The 20435-nt window shown below is 36.1% G+C and overlaps 1 long non-coding RNA gene across 1 annotated transcript; it reads right to left on the bottom strand.

Annotated features, from left to right (window-relative positions):
* Positions 1-293: 293 nt before the first annotated feature.
* LOC138822539 (uncharacterized) lies at positions 294-17209 on the bottom strand. The gene is made up of 3 exons (XR_011370547.1): positions 17156-17209; positions 1849-1975; positions 294-372 (listed from the first exon to the last, which is right to left on the bottom strand). It is a non-coding gene; the product is annotated as an uncharacterized lncRNA (long non-coding RNA).
* Between the last annotated feature and the right edge of the window lie 3226 nt (positions 17210-20435).

Below are 20435 nucleotides of genomic sequence, written 5' to 3'. Positions count from 1 at the left end.
GCTAATATATGGAGATTGTAATTGTCCACTAAAGGGTAAATGAATAAATAAATGGAGGGTGATCTTAAAGTATTGTATTTTTGTCGGCCGTGGGACTTAAACTCTGGGCCTGGGCTTTGTCCCTCAGCTCTTCAGCTGAAGGCTAGCACTCTACCACTTGAGCCACAGCATCACTTCTGGTTTTTCTGGTGATTCATTGGAGATAAGAGTCTCACAGACTTTCTTGCCTGGGCTGGCTTTGAACCATGATCCTCAGATCTCAGCTTCCTGAATAGGTAGGATTACAGGCATGAGCCACGGGCACCGGACTCTCAGTATTCTTAAACCTTTAAGAAAGAGAAAGTTCTGCCATTTGTAACCATATAGATGAACCTGGAGGACACAAAAAGACAAACATGCAATCTCAATTAAATGTAGAATCTAAATATGTCCAAATATCCAAATATGAATGGTGGTTATCAGAGGCTAGCAAAGGCAGTATGGGGTAAAAGGAATATTTGCTTTGGTTACTGGGTACAAGGAAATACCCCACCCACGGTGGAATGATGGAGAGTGAGAATGTTATATGTTAGGCTTGGCTTGGTGAAGAATGTCTACAATACCAGCCACTTAGCAGATGAATATAAGGAGATCTTTTTTTTAAAAAAATACGTTTTTTATTGTGAAAATACTGTACAGAGGGGTTACAGTTACATGAACAAGGTAATGAGTACATTTCCTATCAAGCATTGTTGTCTCCTCCTTTGTTTTTCCCTTACCATCCCTTCCCTCCCATGTCCACAACTGCACTCCTACCCCCCACCCCCACGCCTAAATTGTAACACATAATGTCTTGTACATCTCATTGTTGCAATGGGCCCACCTGTATTTAAACAATCTGTTTTTTCCCTTCCGCTCCCCAAATTATACCAACATCAAATACAGTGAAAACAGGGGTTATACTGTGGGGGAAGGACATACAAAGCAACAAAAAAAATAATAGCATAAGGAGATCTTGACTTGAGACCAGTTTAGGCAAAAATGGGAAATCCAGACTCAACAATTAAGCCAGGTGTGGTAGTTCATACCTGTTAAGTCCAGGGACCCAGCAAGGGAAACTAAGGAGGAAATGGTGTGAAACCAGTGTGAAACCAGTATGAAAACCTAACTGAAAAACAAAAGAACTAGGGGTGTTGCTCAAGTGGATGAGCAGTCAGCAAGCAAGCATGATGACGCTTGACTTAAAACCTTAGTGTAAGAAAAGAGAGGTGAGTGAGAGCAACCGATACAAGCTCAAGGCTTTCTTGGGGGCACAGACCTGCCCCGCTGCTCCAGGCTGGAATTGAGGCAGCAGCCGTGGATAGGTGTGGGCAGAATTCAAACAAAATTTAGGGGGCAGTCACACGTAGGTAGTCACAAAGGTCGCATTACGTGGACTATCAGAATTTGGGCGTAGAGTCAGTTCGGAGAAGAAGTGTTATGAAGGTGTTATGTGAACTGCAGGAATTGGGGGCAAAGTCACATTCCAAGAAGGAGTGTAATGAGACTGTTGCAACTGGGGCGGGAATTTGCTCGTCATACCAAGAAAACAATACAGCATTGGGGAAATAGAAACTGAACAGATTTTTGTGAACAGATAGGGACACAAGGTGACTGAGACCCTAGACTTAGTGCTACAAAAACAACAACAAAACTTTCAATATTAGGACAGCACCTAAGAGATATCATTTATGAAAATGTGTGTTTAGAATGATTAAGGAATCAAAACATAAAGAGAACAATTAGTCTATGGGAGATGACGACTCAACTGAAAAGGAACACTGGAATAAACAAATTATAGAAGTAGAAATTCTAAAAGTGCATCCTTACCTTCCCCATACCGCTTAATGCTGGAAAACGTCAAAGGCTGGCCCTAGTTCTCTTCTCTGCACACACTCATGCTTTCAATGGTCTTTCTTCTCTAAAACAGATTCCTTCAACACGTACACTTGACTATCTGAAAGACATCTGAAATTTATTATGTCTACAATGGAACAGATTTAGCCCCTAAATTTACATTACCCACAAAAATTACTTCATCTCAGATAAGGGCTCCATTCCTCACCACCTCTATTGTTCTCACTTTGTTCTTGGAGCTCATTAAACCCCTTCCAGATGACTGATCTCTTGAAATCTACCTTGCATCTTACAGGTGGCAGTCAATATAGCAGTCAGAACTCAGCAGACTGGATAGTCTTTACTCAGAATCTCCCAATGCCTGCCTGCTTCACCCAGAGCAAAAGTAAAAATTCCTGAAACATCACATAAGTGTCTACTGGTTTGGATGTCATTATTCTCTGAGTTTATCTCAACTCCCTGCAGCTATATGAAACTTCTTCAAATTCTGGGTCTTTGTACTTGCTATTCCTTTAATTTGGAATCTTATCCACCATGTGGCTTTATGGACTTGTTTCTTTTCCCTTAGCTGACATCACATCTCAGAGATCCCTTTCCTACCCCCAAATTTACTATTTAAAATTGTACCTCCTGTTAGGTATGTGTGCCTCGTGCCTATAATGCTAGTTATTCAGGAGGCTGAGATCTGATAGGATCATGGTATAAGGCAGGAAAGTTTGTGAGACTTGTATCTCTAATAAAACTCCCAAAAAACACTGGAAATGGAGTATGGCTCAAGTGGTAGAGTGCTAGTCTTGAGCAGAAAAGTTCAGGGATAATGCCCAGGCCCTGAGTTCAAGCCTCAGGAGAGCTATAGCCCTCCCCTCCCCCCTCCCCCTGCCAACCCCCCAACCCCTGCCAAAAAAAAATTCACTTCCTTTCCAACACTCAGCATTCCCTGTCTTTTCATTTTGTTTTTAGGAGTAATTTCTTCTTATGTAATATAATTGACATATATGTTTGCTGTCTTCTTAAATACAACACAAGGCTCTGTAGATGGGATTTGGACAGTTGGTTATCAGGTAATGGAATTTCCTAGAAACTATTTTCCTCAACTATCTTCATTACATGATGTTCCTGGATTGATAGGAAAAGGTTACAATTATTTTAAAGAATGTTTCTTTTGCAGAGTTGCATTGTAAGAGAAAATATCAAAAATAGTATTTGACTAGATAAAGGATGATGAAGGAAAAAGACAAACAAATGAAAGCTAATTTCCTATGTTGAACGAGAGAACTAAAGCAGAAGGGTTTACATATGGTTCTGAGAATACTGGGGAAAGTTTTCACCTTGAGTTAGAAGATGATTCATTTGTTATTTATTTTGAACATGTCTTTCAGAATATTTAAAACCAAATGATCTGAGAGATCATGTCTGGTATTAGACTGCAACTTCTCTCTTTATGATTTCAGACTACTATAAAAAATACTCAAGTTTAAATCCAAGATTTTTAAAAGTAATATAAATTTCATAAAAACATTTTAAAACTATGACCTCCAGGAGCAGAAAGCAAGACTTTTCTAATTCCCCCAAAACTACATTTTAAATATGTTCAATATAGCTTTCCCCTGTGTTTTATGAAATGCTTTTATTACATGACAAGGTAATAAAAGTCAGACTTTTGTCGAAGTAACATTTTTCTGCAATTTTTAAAGAGTTAAATTTATTTAAAAGGAAACTTTCAAAATGGGATTTCGAATCTTATTTGTCTATTCATCTTTATCATCTCAAACAATGGTCTTTGATTTTGTGCCAAAATATTTCTATTTTTCCTTTATTAAGAAGTTGCATGCTGGTAATATTATCATATCATGATTTGTGATGTCAACATTGTCCTGGTGAATTTTATACAAGTAATTTTACAAAAGTTTGTTTTGTTTCTTACTGCTCTTCCCCTATGGAAACTTGGATCTGGTAACTTTCTAATAGAAACTACGGTATTTATCTGGAGTTGAATCATACAATGTCTATAATGTATTCTACTTAAAAAATCCTTTTCTTTGTCATGAGCAAAAGTTTTATGAGAGTATTATAATGTCATTTAACGAAAGCGATGGTTTGTAAGGTTTTCATAATTCTCTGGATATGTGAAAAAATAGAATATGATTAGATTACAAAGAGCAGTTTGAGATTCATCAATTTATTTTGTGATTGACTGAGCTACCCAATTTTCCTACTGGGAAACTCAAGTGCCAACTTTTGAGAACATATTAGAAGTATATACTTGTAGTTTACACATTTAAGAGGTAAAACTAATTTATACCTTGATGGGTCATGGTAGTCTATGTATTTATTTTTACTAGGAGATCTCAGTCATCTAACTAATAAATGTTGAACTAGCTCAAAGCTCAGAACTTTGATTTCTGTAGCTACATTCACTTCATTTTATTCTCATCCAGACTCAAGACTTAAGTTCCACACCACCAATGTGCAGATGACACTAGAATTTATCTGTCTAGTCTGGAACCAATTCCTAAATTCAGAATCATATCTATCCAATGAATTACCTACAGTGTCCCTGCAATGACCACATATTACATACTGCCTAGATTCTTATGCTGAAATCCTAATCCCCAATATGATCATTCTAGGAACAGGGCATGGGGGAGTCCTTTACCTTCACAAACCAGATGGGTATACTTATAAAAGCAGCTCCAGGGAGCATTCTCTCACTCTATTTCTGCCATGTGAGGACACATGCAAAGATATTAATCTTTAATCTTAAAGAAGCTTCTTATTAGAACCTGATTTACTAGCACCCAGATCTGGCTTCTAATCTCAGAATGGTAAAAAAGTAATTCTCTATTGAAAGACCTTCTTGAACTCAATTATGAACTCTAAAAGGTTGTGGTAAGTATGTGAGTATGTGTTTTAAAATTTATGTGTTAGAAACTTAATCCTAAATTCACATGCCAATATATTTGGAAGTAAAATATTTGGAAAGCAATTGTGATTGCATGAGGTTATGAAGCTAGGGTCCTATGATGGCCTGTGTGAATCAATAAGAAGAGGAAGAGAGACATGAACTCACACATTTCTGTTGCAGCATAAGGTGATCTCTCCCATATTATGAGCTGCAAGATACCTCAGCAGACCAGGAACATTGAATAATAATGTCATGCTACTACACTTCTCAGGCTCTAGAATCATGAATCAAACTTTTTAAAACTATATTTTGGATTGTGAAGATACTGTAGAGGGTTACAGTTACATAAAGTAATGAGTATATTTCCTATCGAGCATTGTTACCTCCTCCTTTGTCAATCAAGCTTTTATTCTTTATAAATTACCTGGTTTCAAAAGCTGTGTGGTAGAAAAAGAAAATGGACTATGATAAAATAGATAGGTAGATAGGTTTTCTACACAAATAATTACATCATTAGTAAACTAACACTATCATTTCTTCTTTTCCAAGTTATCTGACTTTGATTCCCATTTTTTTTGTTTGAACTGGGAATTCTTTATTACTAAGCTGGTGACTTCGCGGTAGCGGACTCATGTCCTAAATAACTCACAGCCCTATATGTAGCTAGTACAAACATTATAAAGGCAAAAACCATGTTTGGGGTGGGGAACTAAACCCAACAAAAGCATGTTATAGATAAGCAAAGTAAATTATCCAGTGGAACAATCAAAGCGATTTCCCTTTCTTGCATTATGGGGAGAAAAGTTTATGGGAATGAAAGCTTATTTTTCAGAAATTCATTGCTTCTCTACCTTACTGGGTTTATTTCGATCTTTAAATTTTACTTAATTTCTAAACATACTGACCCTCATCCTTCATGATTTAGTTTTAATCTTTAGATTAAAATGTTTGCAGAATGTAAGTTATTGAGCCTTACAGATAAAATAGAAGGCTTCCTGTTTTACGTATGTGTTACCTTGCACAAAAATCTGTTGACTTACATGATGAATGAGCATGCTATCTTTCCTACAAATTTCTAAAGAAGATGCTGAATATTATTACTACAAAAACTTGACACGAGAAACATTTTAAAGTTCCAACTTCTTGGTATAGGCAACTCAAAATCATTTCTCTGTAACACCAGTTATATACAGGTAATAAAATAGCAGAGCAGGAAAATGCCAATGAAGAACCAAGTAGTCAGTTCTATCTGAACTGTTTCTACAAGGTGAAGCAGGAGAAGGGAATGGGAAGAAATAGAAAGCAGAAAATGGCCACAAAAATAAGAATCTGACTTATAATGACAGTTAAATTAGTTCAGTTTGTGTGGATCTTAGAAATTGTAATATCAACTGGCCAAAGCTGAGAGATTATTCTCATTTGATTCCATCTATAACAACTATATGACCTGGGCACATTCCATTTGTCACCTCCCAAAATCTTCCTTAGTACTTTAACTTAAGGATAAAAATATCTACTAAAGAGTTAGTTTAAGGCCTAGATGAGATAAAGTATAATATATATGACTCTCCCATTCCTCTGTCAACTCAAAGGTGTTTGTCAAACATTATGGTAAACTAAGTAAGAAAGGACATGGCCTTTTATTAAAAAATCCTTGGCCCCAGGTGAAATGAATAATAGTGCATGATGTTTCTTTAAATAGAAGCATTTAAAAAATAATTATAAACATTTGTTAAGTAAGAAGTAAAAGCACAAACAGATGTTGATAAAACTATTTCTGTGAATTTGTATGTATTTTATCTTTCCACATTTTTATTAGGATTAAGTAGTTTCATAGGAGATTTCATTTTACACGTTCATATATGCATACCATTAGACTCTCTCTCACACACACACCCATTCTCCTTGCTTAACCACCTTCCTAAATCAGTGAGAAATTGTGCATTTCTTGTCGAGTGCATGGCAGCTCTTCTATGGGAGAGGAAACAATGTGTCTTGGAAAACAAGTGTCCAGGCAAGGAGAAAATGCCAATTTGTAATCACATGAGCAAAACCAGAAGACACAGAAACACAGAAGACACAGAAACACATTTTCTAATGTGTTCCATGTAAGATTACTCTAAAAGAGAAAAACTAGCACTTCACTAAACTTGGGCTTAAATAAAATTTGTAACTGACTATTCAGATGGTGCAACTTTATTCTTCCCTGACAGGTACTGATAAAGAATTTATTTTAACGTTTCATTTAATTTTGAAAGCTTTTATGAATTATTCTTTCTTTTTTTTCTTTTTTCTTTTTTTTTTTTTTTTTTGCCGGTCATGGGTCTGGGCGCTGTCCCTCAGCTCTTCAGCTCAAGCCACAGCGCCACTTCCGGCTTTTTCTGTTTATGTGGTGCTGAGGAATTGAACCCAGGGCCTCATGCTTGCAAGGCATGCACTCTACCGCTGAGCTACCTTCCCAGCCCGAATTATTCTTTCTTATACACACATTTGGGGTGTGTCATTGGTTATATAATTGTATATGAGTTCAGCTTATTAAAATAAAAACGATGTCATAGAGGAAAGACTAAAGATTATTGTAAATGCCTAAGAAGATAGTAACTGGTTTACTCTGAGCAGAGTAAGTCTGTCATAAAAAATATTCATGTTTTCTAACTAAAACTTTTATACCCAAATCAAGGGTGATTGGAGAATAAAAAAGAGTAAGCTTTTCTAAGTGGTTTAATGCTGACCTTTGACTATTACCACTTTTAATGTTAATAATATATAACACTGAACATTCCTGATGAGTAAAATGGCGAATCAAGATGTTCCACCTGGTTGTTGCCTTTTAGTTAGCAGAGGCTGATGAGCTGTGTAATTAGATAAGTGTTCTCACCAATACCAGAGGTGCAATAATGTTTTTCATCTTTTCCATTATTGTACACTTAAACACTAAGCATACACTCATTTGGCATTCTAAGAACTTTTGATTGATTTACAGTGTCAGTAAGATTTACAGATTATGCATTCCAAAAGATAAGAAGGCATTAATGTTTTAAGAAAAGTTTTTTAGCGTAGCTCCTCTTGCCAATGTTAATTTCTTTGGCATTACTGGGCCTAAGTGTACAGAAGCAAGTAAACATGAATAAATGTAATCCAAATTAAATTGCTGAGAATATTATTTTCCAGGTGGTTTGATGTGGGCTTGCAAATAATAGTTCTTGATTTTCACTTTGAAGTACACCCTGACTTTCACCAGTGATGTCAAAATAATGCTCAAAGGCTGCATAACATGTGTTCATGTATTCTCTGTTTTGTTTTTGCCAGCCATTCATATAGATTGAAGCCAAATAAAAAATCTATAAAAATATTTTTAAAAAGCATAACGTGACTTTTACAGACAGACTACCACAATGCCACTTTGTATTCAGGAAAACTGTACATGGTCTAATAAGGCATAATTTAAGATTTCTTGCACTTTATTTTAATTTACCTTATAAATTAGATGTGACTTAATAAAGGCATTCAAACAATCGAGGAAGTGTAGCTCTACAATCTAGTTGAGCATAAATTTGGCATTTATACAAATGCCTCCTCGTCTTAAAATCGTAGCCTGGGCATATTAATAGAGAAAGTGAAATTTTCATTTACAATGATTGTATTTTATATTAAAACTGATAAAAATCAACATTTTTGCTGAGTTTAAGTATGTTCAGCAGGAGTTTACTTTATAAAATAATTAAATTCAGCTTTTAGTTAATACGCTTATTTTCATTAGTGGTTTATGAAGGTAAATCTGCTAATTCATAGGTTAGTCATTTAAATAAATATTTAGATCTGGTAAAAGGCAACTCTATTACTTGGGGAGGGGAGTAAATGAGAGTTAAATAAATACTTAGGCTCACCGGCATTTTTAGCTGTCAGAAAAGATATTCAATTTTTTAAAAAATGATTAGATAATCTCTTAAGTTCTAAACAGATTTGTATTCAGGTTGCATTTTGAATAAATACAGAAAGAACTGCTTCCTGAAAGTTTAGCCTCTAATAGTGTGATAAGCAGGAGGAGCGGATGTGTCTCTGATACATAAAATCTAGTCAGATAATATGTAAGTCAGAAAAGGAATGCCCACACAGGATTCAACATAGGTATTCTTAGCTAGGGAGTCACTGTGCAGAGATGTTTAGTATTTAGTGTTTAGTACATTTTCTTAAATCTCTTTTAAAATATTTCAATACACTATTTGTGACCTAACACTTGAGCTATTCTGGAAAATGTTTTCGCATGTGTTCACTTGAGAAGAATGTGTGTTCTGTAGATGTTGTTTAAAATGCCCCAAATAAATTTGTTGGATTTAGTTTGTATATTGTGTTGTTCCAGTCTTTTATTTGGTTACTTACTTTTTTGTTTTATTTTTTTACATCTACATATATACTTTTATCTAGATAAAAGTAGGTATTAGCCAGGCACCGATGGCTCACGCCTGTAATCTAGCTACTCAGGAGGCTGAGATCTGAAGATCATGGTTCAAAGCCAAGCAGGAGCAGGAAAGTCTATGAGACTCTTATCTCCAATAAACTACTCAGAAAAAGATGGAAGTAGCACTGTGGCTCAAGTGGTAGAGCACTAGCCATGACACAAAGAGACTCAGGGATAGCACCCAGGCCCTGAGTTCAAACCCCAGGACCTGGGGGGAGAGGGAAAGAAGGAGGTATTAAGCCTCCAAGTATTATTATCCAGCTATCTGCTTCCTTTACAAGCCTATCAAGTTCTGCTTCATATATATTGAAAGTCTGTTTTATCCTGCTGCATCACATGTTCCATTTAACATATCAAATGTATTTCTTTATGCCTTGGAAATTATTTTTTTTGTTGCAAAGTCTAGACGGTCACCTTGGTCTCTGTTATCTTTTACTTGAAATATCTACCGTTTTAGGTCACTCTACCTTTTGTGGGTTTGAATTAAAGTTAATGTCTTGTAAAGAGTTGGGTAACTTTTTAATCTAGTCTGCCTATTTCTTGTCTTTTGATTGGACAGTCGAATTCATTTACATATAAGATAGATACTGATGAAAAATTTATTCTGTTGGTCTGTTTCTCTATGTTTTACAGCATTTGTGTTCCTTATTTCCTATACTCTTTCATTGTTTGACTTTTTTCTCCTAAACACTTTCAAATTCCCTTCTCATTTCTTTTTTAGTATGCTCTGTAGCTATTTGCTCTATGATTACCTTGGGATTACACTTAATATTGTAATGTTATAACACTTTGATTTATACCAGCTCTATTTCAATAGCACATAAAAACTGCTACTTTCCAATTCCTTCCCCACCCTTTCCAGCTATGGATGTCAGATCTTCCATCTTGTGACACTGGTTCCAAAAATAACAACTGAACCAATTAATTAGATAATGTTAAGAACATATTTGTCTCTTAAATTATGTAAAACATAAAATGTGGTTTACAAATTTGGGTTACAGTAATACTAACTTTCAGAATATTTTTAAATGTGTTAGCTTCTTAAATCAAGTAGAGAACAAGAAAGTTATGAACCACTTGATAATGCTAGTCTTGATCATTTCCAATGTATTATGTGTATCCATGTGTTTATTCTCTCATATGACTTTGATTTACTATCTAGAGTTCCTTCGTCTTAGCCTTCAGGAATCCTTTTAGCATTTGGCTGTTACTGTTAGCCAAGTTAAGCAGTATCAAACTGTCTCCGGATTTGCTCATTCTGCAATGATTAAATTTCTCCCTCACTTTTGAAGGACAGGTTTGCCTGACATGGAGTTTATAATTGACAGAAGAAAAAAAATAAGATTAAAACGGATATTGACTTTTAAATCCATTGATAGTGGCTTCAGAGGAGGAAGATGGCTGCTTGCCTCTGTGTCTGCACCTCCATGATCAAAGCAGCAGTCTGATTCCTGGTAAGTGGGCTCTGGTACTGGTTTGCCACCCTGCCTGTCTTGTAAGTTACATACAAATTCTCTTGGGTCACATGCATGGCTGCTGACTGTAGGCTGAAAGGTAGGGGGTGAGAAGCTTCTTACTGGCCAAGAGGTAATAATAATAGGAACTAACTTCAATTTGTTCTAGCCTTCCACTAAAAGTTACAAGCTTCAATAGACCGTAGACTTCCAAAATGGTCCCACCAGTAAAACTAGGCCAGTGAATTGTTACCTAAGTAGAAAGATTCCTAATGCCTCTTACCCTAATACCTTCCTTGAGGTATCCTCTGTAGATGATTTTATAACTTGGTTTGTACTATTTGGTGTATATATTTTAAAGCAAGTTATTTTTAAATTTTTATTTTCACACTTCTACTATAGCTATCTTATAAAGTTATGTATTTCCAATCTTTTTCTTTTTGATTTGTTACATTGAATTTGACACTTATTCATCCTAAAAGGTACCAAGAATTTCCTTATATTTTTTCTAATTCCTGCACCTTTGGAGAATTTAATTGTTCAGCCCATCTAAAATTAATATTAAATAAGATACAGAGTTAAGAGTTAATCTGACTTTTTCAAGTAGTCATCAAATTTCCCAGCACATTAGTTGAATAATCCTCTAACATATATTTTCTTTGTCAAGCACACTTAAATATCACCCAATACTTCTTATTTGTCTCAATGTGATAATCTCTTGTGTTCCTATTTGTGTTTAACACACTTGTTTTTTTCTGCACATAGAATAAAGAGGTTTGGATTTTTTAGAAAGTTTGGCATAATACCTACTAGTGTTGTAATTGTAAGGACTGTAAGCACTACATAGATTTTTGTTGTTGACAACTGACTTTTTGGTTATCAGAGAAAACTTTTCTGCTCTTTTTCTCAGAAGCTCTTTCTGAGCACTCCCTGTTTTTTAAAAGAAATCACCTCATCTATTCTGAAATTGGCTTCATTTCAGGATTCTACTTCCCTGTAATTCTCCTTATTTTTTTCTCCGATAGTTTATCCCACACATGACATTTAGGCTTCCACATCAGCTTTTTCTGTTTCTTAATAGTGTATAGTTCTTCCCAAGTGACTTTCCTGCTTAAATATTTGATGACCAATTAAACTCAGAGAAATCTCTTTTCAGCCATCTCCAGTCACTCCCCTAAATTCCAGACCCGTATATATCATTTTCTGCGAACAATCCACTCACTTTTACACAGAGCTCTGAAACTAAACAGTTCAGTAATCATATATCCTGCTCTTCCCATCCTCTCACCCCCACAAACCTACCCCTCCTCCTGTACTTGATGTCCTTGATGCTTAAACAAGAAACAAACAGTGGATCCCCTTTTCCCCCCGTTTTTAGTTCATCACAGTTGCCAAGACTTAGTATTCATTTCTAACTCTGTGGCCTTGGTTCAGGCCCTAATTATTTCTTACTTGGATTTTGAGTGTGTGTGTGTGTGTGTGTGTGTGTGTGTGTGTGTGTGTGTGTCTGCGTGTGTGTGTGTGCACGCGCACATGCGCGCACACACGTGCATGTGCACCAGCCCTAAACTCAGGAACATTTTTTGGCTCAAGGCTAGCACTGTAACACTTGAGCCTATTTCCAGCTTTTTGGTTGATTAATTAGAAGTAAAAATCTCAAGAACTTTTCTTCCTCAAGCTGGTGTGGAACTGTATCCTTAGATCTCAGCTAGGATTATAGATGTGTACTATGGATGCCTGGGTCTTACATGAATTTCTTTTTTTAAACTTGATACTAAAAGCTCTTTTTTAAATTCTCATGCTGTTGAGAAGAGGTGTCTCTGGAGTATTTTACAAGTTGTAATTGGTGTGGCAGATGAGCACACTTTGGGGTAGAATACAATCTATACTACTAACATGTAGCTTCAGTTTTTCTAAACTATATAAAATGTACCTTGTCTAAAATAAATTATGCAAGCCCTAGGCAAAGCACAGATCTTAACGAATATTATGTACTGAATAATTAACTATGAATTAAGGGGGTTCTGTATTAATTTAAAATTATTTTTTAGCTATTGGGGGTGGAGTTAATGAACTTGTCTGTAGGCTTCACAGAAAGGCACTAACACAAACTAGGAAACAAACACTCTTTGCTCATATGGAAACTATCTTCTCTGATCTCTTTATTTACTGAAATCTAAAAGGGCTACATCTTATCTGAGGCCGCTCTTCATAAACGGACTAATTTTAATCCATTTGGCTTCAGACTATGATCTAAAATGTTTTTATAGCTCACTTTGAAAGTGTTTTTACTAAATTCTTGGACAACATGAGCTATATAATAGGTCCTATGAGTTCATCAAGAGATTATGATACCTTTCTGTATTATTTTTGGTTGGTTTTTTTTGAGGCCCATTGTGGTCGAGTCCCATACATAAATATAATTCTTTACTCCTGAATATTTAAACAATGCTCTAGATCCAAACTGTGTAGGTTCAAATTCAGCTCTGCATTTAATAATTTTCTTGTTTTTGCAGAGCTGGGTATCGAACCCAAGGCCTTTCACACAGGGGGCAACTACTTTACCCCTGAGCTTCACCCTCTAGTGCTACATACTAGGTTATTTTAATATTTATATACGCTTTTAAATCTTATCTAGTAATTATTACCTACTATATAAATAGAGGTTATTGTGGTTGTTATTGTTAAAAATATTGTCAGTACTGTCAAAATCGAAAGCCATTCAGCTTCTCTTATGAATACACTTTATACTTATTTGTTTTTTATTCCACTTTCAATTGTGCATATTTCAGTTATGGAGTAACAGTTAAACCAAGATCACTTTTGGTGGATTTTCTTAAGTTTCTCCTGAAGGAAGAAAACAATGTCAAGACATCTGGTAAAATTTTGAGCTTATGAACACATAGTTTCAACATGTTTTTTTCCTATGGGGAATTATAAAGTTGTCACATACCTTCAACCTTCCCATTTTTCAAGTATATTGGTAACTTTTTAAAAATCTATTTCATTATGGAGTGAATAAGAGCATGCAGTATAGTTAAAAAAAATTAAGCTTTTCTTTTTCTGAATTAACCCTAGTCACAAACAGGGTGACCCTTTTTGCTTCTTTAACAACACGAAGATATGGATTTGAGATTGAGAGTTGTGTTTCTGACTCTGATTGGATGAAGAAACATAAAAGAATTGTGACTATGTAAAGAAATGCCTCTATTGGATAGATACCAAGTTTTAAAACAACAAGATACACTTTGTGGACTGCATTAGGCAGAGGGCCAGTAGGAGATGCTGGGGCTGAGTTTAATGGAGGATGGAAACTTCTTGAGAAATTCTCTGTCTAAACTCTTCTGTGTGATTGGAATCATTTGAAATGGAACAAACTGACTTGTACCTGCCTTTGGGAAAAATCATTCCACAGCTATAACTTCCATGGACTTCAGTCTGTTCTCCATCACAAGTTCACAGCTATTAACCACTATCACCAAAAATAAGTAGTGGTGCTTGACCACATAAATACTTGGAAACCAGACCCCTGAACATCTTAACACAGTAGATATAGGGCTGTCAAGAGTATATGTAAGAATGTTCTATAATTCCGTTGATAATTCCTAATCACATCTTCTTCTATCTAGCTTTGAGTACATTTACACATACTTTCTCTTTTCCTCCGTCACTGTTGGAAATAAGCATCTCATGTATCTGAAATGCTAAATTAAATTAAGACGAGAAGTCCTTACAGTATTTTAATGTCTGATTAACTTCTTTATTTTCATCTCCGTATATCAATGGTTGAAGTTTCACTTGCAAGCTCAGTGCACATGCGTGAGAATATTGCAAGTGGACCTGGCATAAAGATGGCAGAGGTGGGTGCCTCTTGATTGAAAGATGGATATTAGCTCTAAATTGGCAATAACCAATGGTCCCTTGACGATTTTATCCTCTTTGCTTACCTTCTCTTCCTGCTTTGTTAAATGTTCTTAGTGTATGCAGTGTATGAGAATGATTTCAATGTGAAGAAATATTACACAAGAAAGAAGTATGTAAAGGAATGAGGACTTGAAATATTGCTCAAGGAGAGAAACAGAAGAGGTCAAATAATGACCTAAATGTCATTGGATACAGGTGGCTCAGGCCTATAATCCTAGCTACTCAAGAGGCTGAGATCTGAGCATTCATCTTCAAAGCCAGCCCAGACAAGAAAGTTCATGAGACTCTTATCTACAATTAACCACCAAAAAGCTGGTACTGGAACTGTTGCTCAGATGGTAGAGCGCCAGCCTTGAGCAAAAAAGTAAGGGACACTGCCCAAGCCCTGAGTTCAAGTTTCAATACCAGTATTCACACATAAAAATTACTTGTCTTTTGAAAATAGATAAGGATTCATATTAAAATACTCTAAGAGGCAAATTTCATTCGATAAATTAAAAGTGATGAGAGGGTGTTATTTGAAGCATCTCTATTTAAACTATATGAAAATTGTAGCATTTATATCTATTTAAAATTTGGAAAAAATAACAGTTCTTAATTTATCCATGCATCAGGGAGTAGAAGTTCTTCAGAATTCTTCTATAAGATTTGTGCACTAAAATTTTAATGGCAATTTTACAAAAATGGTAGGGTATGATGGAAAATGCCCTGAATATCCACAGAAAACTCTGAAATCCCTGGCAGCCCCTACCTTCACTGACAACTCGTTAATCCTGTAAATTTGATCAAGTTATCTAACTTCTTTAAGACTTATTACATCCACCTCATATATTGTTGGGAAAAGACAGAAACATATAAATGTAATTAGTACAGACTCAGCCCCCAGAAATCTCTCAATAAATAACCACTTCTAGCATTCTTATTGATGTTATCATTATTGTCACATTTTAATAGCCGGGCTCAGTTGGCTCTGATAAGAATTTACTAGTACTTTGGAAGGACACATCAAGGTCAGCTCTCTGCATCAAATTTCCTTTATTTAACAAGCACAAGATTTTATATTTTGCTTGGGGCTGAATGTGTTTCTTGCTTGAAATTCTTCTGTCTTTTCCTCAATTTCCCCAGCACTCATCCTTCCCCTCCCCAAATACTAGCGGTAGGTCCACTCAATGTTCTTGTTTTTTTCTCTCTTCACTTCTAGCCAGAACTTTTGATCTCCAAATGATTATCTCTACTTCAGTCTCTGAAATTCTCACTTCTCCCTTTACCTTTCCTCAAAGGGAGACCCTCTCTCTTCCAATGTAAGTTAGCTTCTTCCAACCTGCTTTTGGGATTAGTGGAGCCTGCATTCCTTCTAAGCAAGCTCCTCATTCCTTTTTTTGGGGGGGAGGGGCTCCAGTCGTGGGGCCTGAACTCTGGGCCTGGGCGCTGTCCCTCAGCTCTTCAGCTCAAGGCTAGCACTCTACCACTTGAGCCACAGCGCCACTTCCGGTTTTTTTTTTCTTTTTGCTTATGTGGTGCTGGGGAATTGAACCCAGGGCCTCATGCATGCAAGGCAAGTGCTCTACCACTGAGCCACCTTCCCAGCCCACTCCTCATTCTTATGGAGAAACTTGAAGCAAAATTATTTTTAAAATGAAATGTTCTTCATTTTCACAATTCAATGTGTCAAAATGCTAAAGCAGTAAAATGCAGATGAGACGTAAGGCAATTTTTCAACAAAAATGGCTTATGTCAGTAAAAGTGTTTGGACCCAAGGGGCTATTATTGGGCACTTGAATGACTTCAGATAACTTCATTGAGAGCTACATCATGCTCTCAGCCATGTGGGAACACAAATATTTCAAACACTGTGTTAAGAAAAGTATCTTGAATTCTGCAATGATGAAGCTTATAGGGAACATGCTAGTCTTCTAATTTCTTATTATCCACTTATTTGAAAACAAATTAATGCCATTTTGTTAAGTTTATAAATATGTAAATCGTTAGTAGACAGTAGAGGAGATAGCTATACCAGAAATATGAGATAGAATTTTTCTCACTGAGCATAAATGTAGGCATCTTCCTTCTATGTGATCATAAGCATAGTACTCTTCCCTTTCTAGTCCTAGTATATTTGGAAAAATATTCTTTAATGTGACATACATGCAAAAAGTACAAGACAGGAATCTAAGTTAGGAACCACCATAATAATGATGTTAAATATTATGAATCCATCACCAACCTTACATTACAAAGCCTTGGTTATTCTGTGTTAACTTCTAAATCTCCACCTAACAACTCCTTACTATTCCACTTCATCTTCTGTCATTCACCATTTGGTAGTCTCAGTGGATTTGGGCAAAACTCCATCCTCCAAATGCTTCTACATAGTTTGCTTTTGTTTCTTCCCTTTCTTTTCCTTAATCTGTCCCAGCTTATCCCATTCATCAAGGGCCATGTGAAATGATCCTTCCATACCAACATCCTATAGCACACTTGTTTCGATCTGTCATCACTCTATTTTGTAAATATAAAACCTATATATGAACCACTTACCTGACATTTCTCTTCACCAAATAACAGCTCATCTTAGCTTATAGTAGACTACTTTCTTTTCATGACTGTAACTTCCTGAACACTTACCAGGTACTGGTGCTTGTCTAGGGGGTGGGGCAAGAGCTTACCATGCCCCTTGCAACCTCCACACACACTGCATGATCACCTGCGTGTTGACATGGGTTTTATCTCCATCTCAGTTCAAAGTTGATGTTAGTGTTTCTTGGACAGGCTAAGGGACTTGTATAAGGTCACAAGGTGAATTAAGCAGGAAAGGGGAGATTGGTTTCAGAGCCCAAGTACTTTTAATGCTACTATCCAACCACTGAACTCTCCAGTGCGGCAGCACCCACACTGGCTGAATAGACTTCAGACACTTAGTGCACATTGCTGCCCTTTGGCCCAGCAATGATTCCTCACCTTCAAAGGTGCATGTTCTGTGCCTACTAAAAGTTCTTTTGAAGCCTGCTTTTCTATGGCCACTCAACCCTTTTTATTACCCATTTTACTACTCCAGATCTTTTGTTGAATGACACTACTTCAATGTTGCCATGCTTTCTTTGATCCTTCTAATGGTTGCATTCTGAAGACACAGAGCCATGTAGGAAGCAGACAGAGGCACCCAGAGAGTAACTGTAAATGCTACTGCCTTTCCCATTTTGTTATAAACAAAATAAGAGACATACTTTTTATTTAGCATTAATGTTTTTCCTCCTTGATTCAATCCACATTACCCATGTTCCACATCCTTTCTGTTATGTGGGATGATTACTAACTTTGCCAGTCTTAGCAGAGATATTGTCCATTCCAAGAGGAAAACTGAACTGCTCTCTGACCTCTGGCTGATTTGGCCACACTTAGTGCTGTTTCCAAGGAAACTGTGCTTTCTATTCTAAAATGAGACAAGGTGCTAGAGAGTTCTGGCATTTTCTGTTTGAGATGCATCAGTATATTTTAAAGTATTTGTTATGCTCATTGCATAATCTGATTGGAAAAAATACTACATTGACCATGTCAGAGTTGAGAAGTATGATTTCTTTTCTTATTTTGTTCTTACAAAATTGGGTCATATTGTTTTATGGGGCTGAGCTTAATATTTCTACCCAGCGTTTTTGTGCAACCATTGAAATAATATCCAAGGATAAATGTGGCTAAACAAAATTAAAATTCTTTCACTGACAAATTGTTATGATATGGATGGGTAAATGAACAAATAAACATTAAAACCATGCTAAATCTATAAGTGATAAAGGAGATGTCACTGATAAATTAAAGCTCCTAAAAACAAAGAAAGTGAACAATTAATTAGAAGTATTATATACTATAGGCAATTGGTTCACAAAAAGCACATCTCAACAAAATTGCATGTTTTCTACCTTTTAAATCATTATTAATCAGGCTTAAAGTATTTTATTGTTTATATTTATCTATTTATGGAATTAGGGACTGTTATATTAATGATTGTTATCTCAGAATAAATACAAAGAAACTATTTGGTGCTGAAAATCTTTGAAGGATATGATGTGGACAGCTAACTGTTGCCTACTTCTTTGTTATGTTTGTTTCTATGTTTGATTCCTACAGTGAAGATAACATATATCAAGTACATGTTTTTGAAAGAAACTATAGAAAGGGTTGTCATCCTGGGTTTTCTTTTAAGTGTTCTATAAACTAAAGCGTGGGGTGTGTCTCAAGTGGTAGATGTCAGCTTTTCTATTCAGACTAAGGTAGCTAAAATGACAAGAGATTGCTACTATTCTCAGCCAATAAACTTTTTGCCTGAGTTGGCCTCCAACTGCAATCCTCCCATTCTCTGCGTCCTAAATAGAAAAGGTTAAAGATGTTAACCACTTGGCTTACTTTTGTCTGAATTTTGTACGATCAGTAATAATTATGTCACTGTGAAAATAAGTGATTCCTCTTTGTTCAAGGGCATTTTATATTTCAGTTTTAGCACATGAGGTATAGTGGTATGATCAACAACACATGGCACAATGCTGTTTAAGGATTATATGATCACTTTTTTTTTTTGTAAATTCATACTGACTTGTAAGAGGACATGTGGGGATAGGAAAGTCATGAAATAAAACAGAGTAATAAATGAATATTAGGACAGGAATGAGCAAAAATTAAGTGTGGAATTCCTTTTTTAGCAAACTAAGCAACGAGAAACCTCACAAAGATGAGTAAGGGCAAGGCATGAGCTGTTCCGCCCTGGCATCCATTTCACTTTATAGGCTCAGTCAACAGGGTCATGTCCGCGTGGACCTCAGACCTTAAGGTCACAGCTGTTCTTAGTAGCCGTGTGGGCGGATACTGGGAGAACACCCAAAATATGACAGCATGAACTGGCGGACCTCTTGCTATGTCAGAGACACTTTAATTATTTTGCTACAGCTTGCATAGAAAATTTGTGACTAGATTTTAGGATGCTTTGCAAACAAAGCATAACTCTTCCCTCCCGTAAAGGATGGACTGAGCATAGTGACTTCCATTCAAAATGAAATGAAAAGGGAATAGTAACTGACTGCACACTGGAGAAGCATGACACACTGTACCTTAGCAACGTAACAAAGATGAACATCAACAGAGTAAGGCATGTTTACAGCATGTGCCCTTGATATGTTGTGATGGAAGTAAACTTTAACTTGTGTTCTTCCTCCTAAAATCCCATAATCGCACTGTACACAAGGACTGAAAAATTGATTATGAAATGTCCAAAGAGAACTTAAACTGTTAAGAATATCAAAAGCAAAGAGAGTCTAAAAACTACCAAAACCAAGAGAAGATGGATGAATAAATATAACTTAGTTTCTTTGATGAGATTATGGAACAACAACAACAAAGAGATATTAGGTAAAAACTTAATCAATTTGAATGTAGTATCTAGTTAATAATAGAAAGTATAGTAGATAGAAAGAAAATACGTATGTACTATGTACAAAAGATCAGAGTTTTGTGGTAGGATAGGTGAAATCTAAAGCTTATTGAAAAACAATGAAAAACAAATCAAACTTGGAATCTTTTCTCTAAATATGGAACTACAAGCAATTACAGAGTTGGGTTTCCATTTTAGTTGATCCTAATTTTTTTATAGTACTCGATAATAAAAAGACTTTTTTTGGGGGGGGGTCCGGTTCTGGGGCCTGAACTCTGGGCCTGGGCACTGTCCCTCAGCTCTTCAGCTCAAGGCTAGCGCGCTACCACTTGAGCCACAGCGCCACTTCTGGTTTTTTTTCTTTTTGCTTATGTGGTGCTGAGGAATCAGACCCAGGGCCTC

Source organism: Dipodomys merriami, unplaced genomic scaffold (assembly GCF_024711535.1).
Source record: "Dipodomys merriami isolate MVZ:Mamm:240054 unplaced genomic scaffold, mDipMer1.0.p SCAF_112, whole genome shotgun sequence".
Taxonomy (NCBI): domain Eukaryota; kingdom Metazoa; phylum Chordata; class Mammalia; order Rodentia; family Heteromyidae; genus Dipodomys; species Dipodomys merriami.
This window is presented reverse-complemented; position numbering and strand designations above follow the sequence as displayed.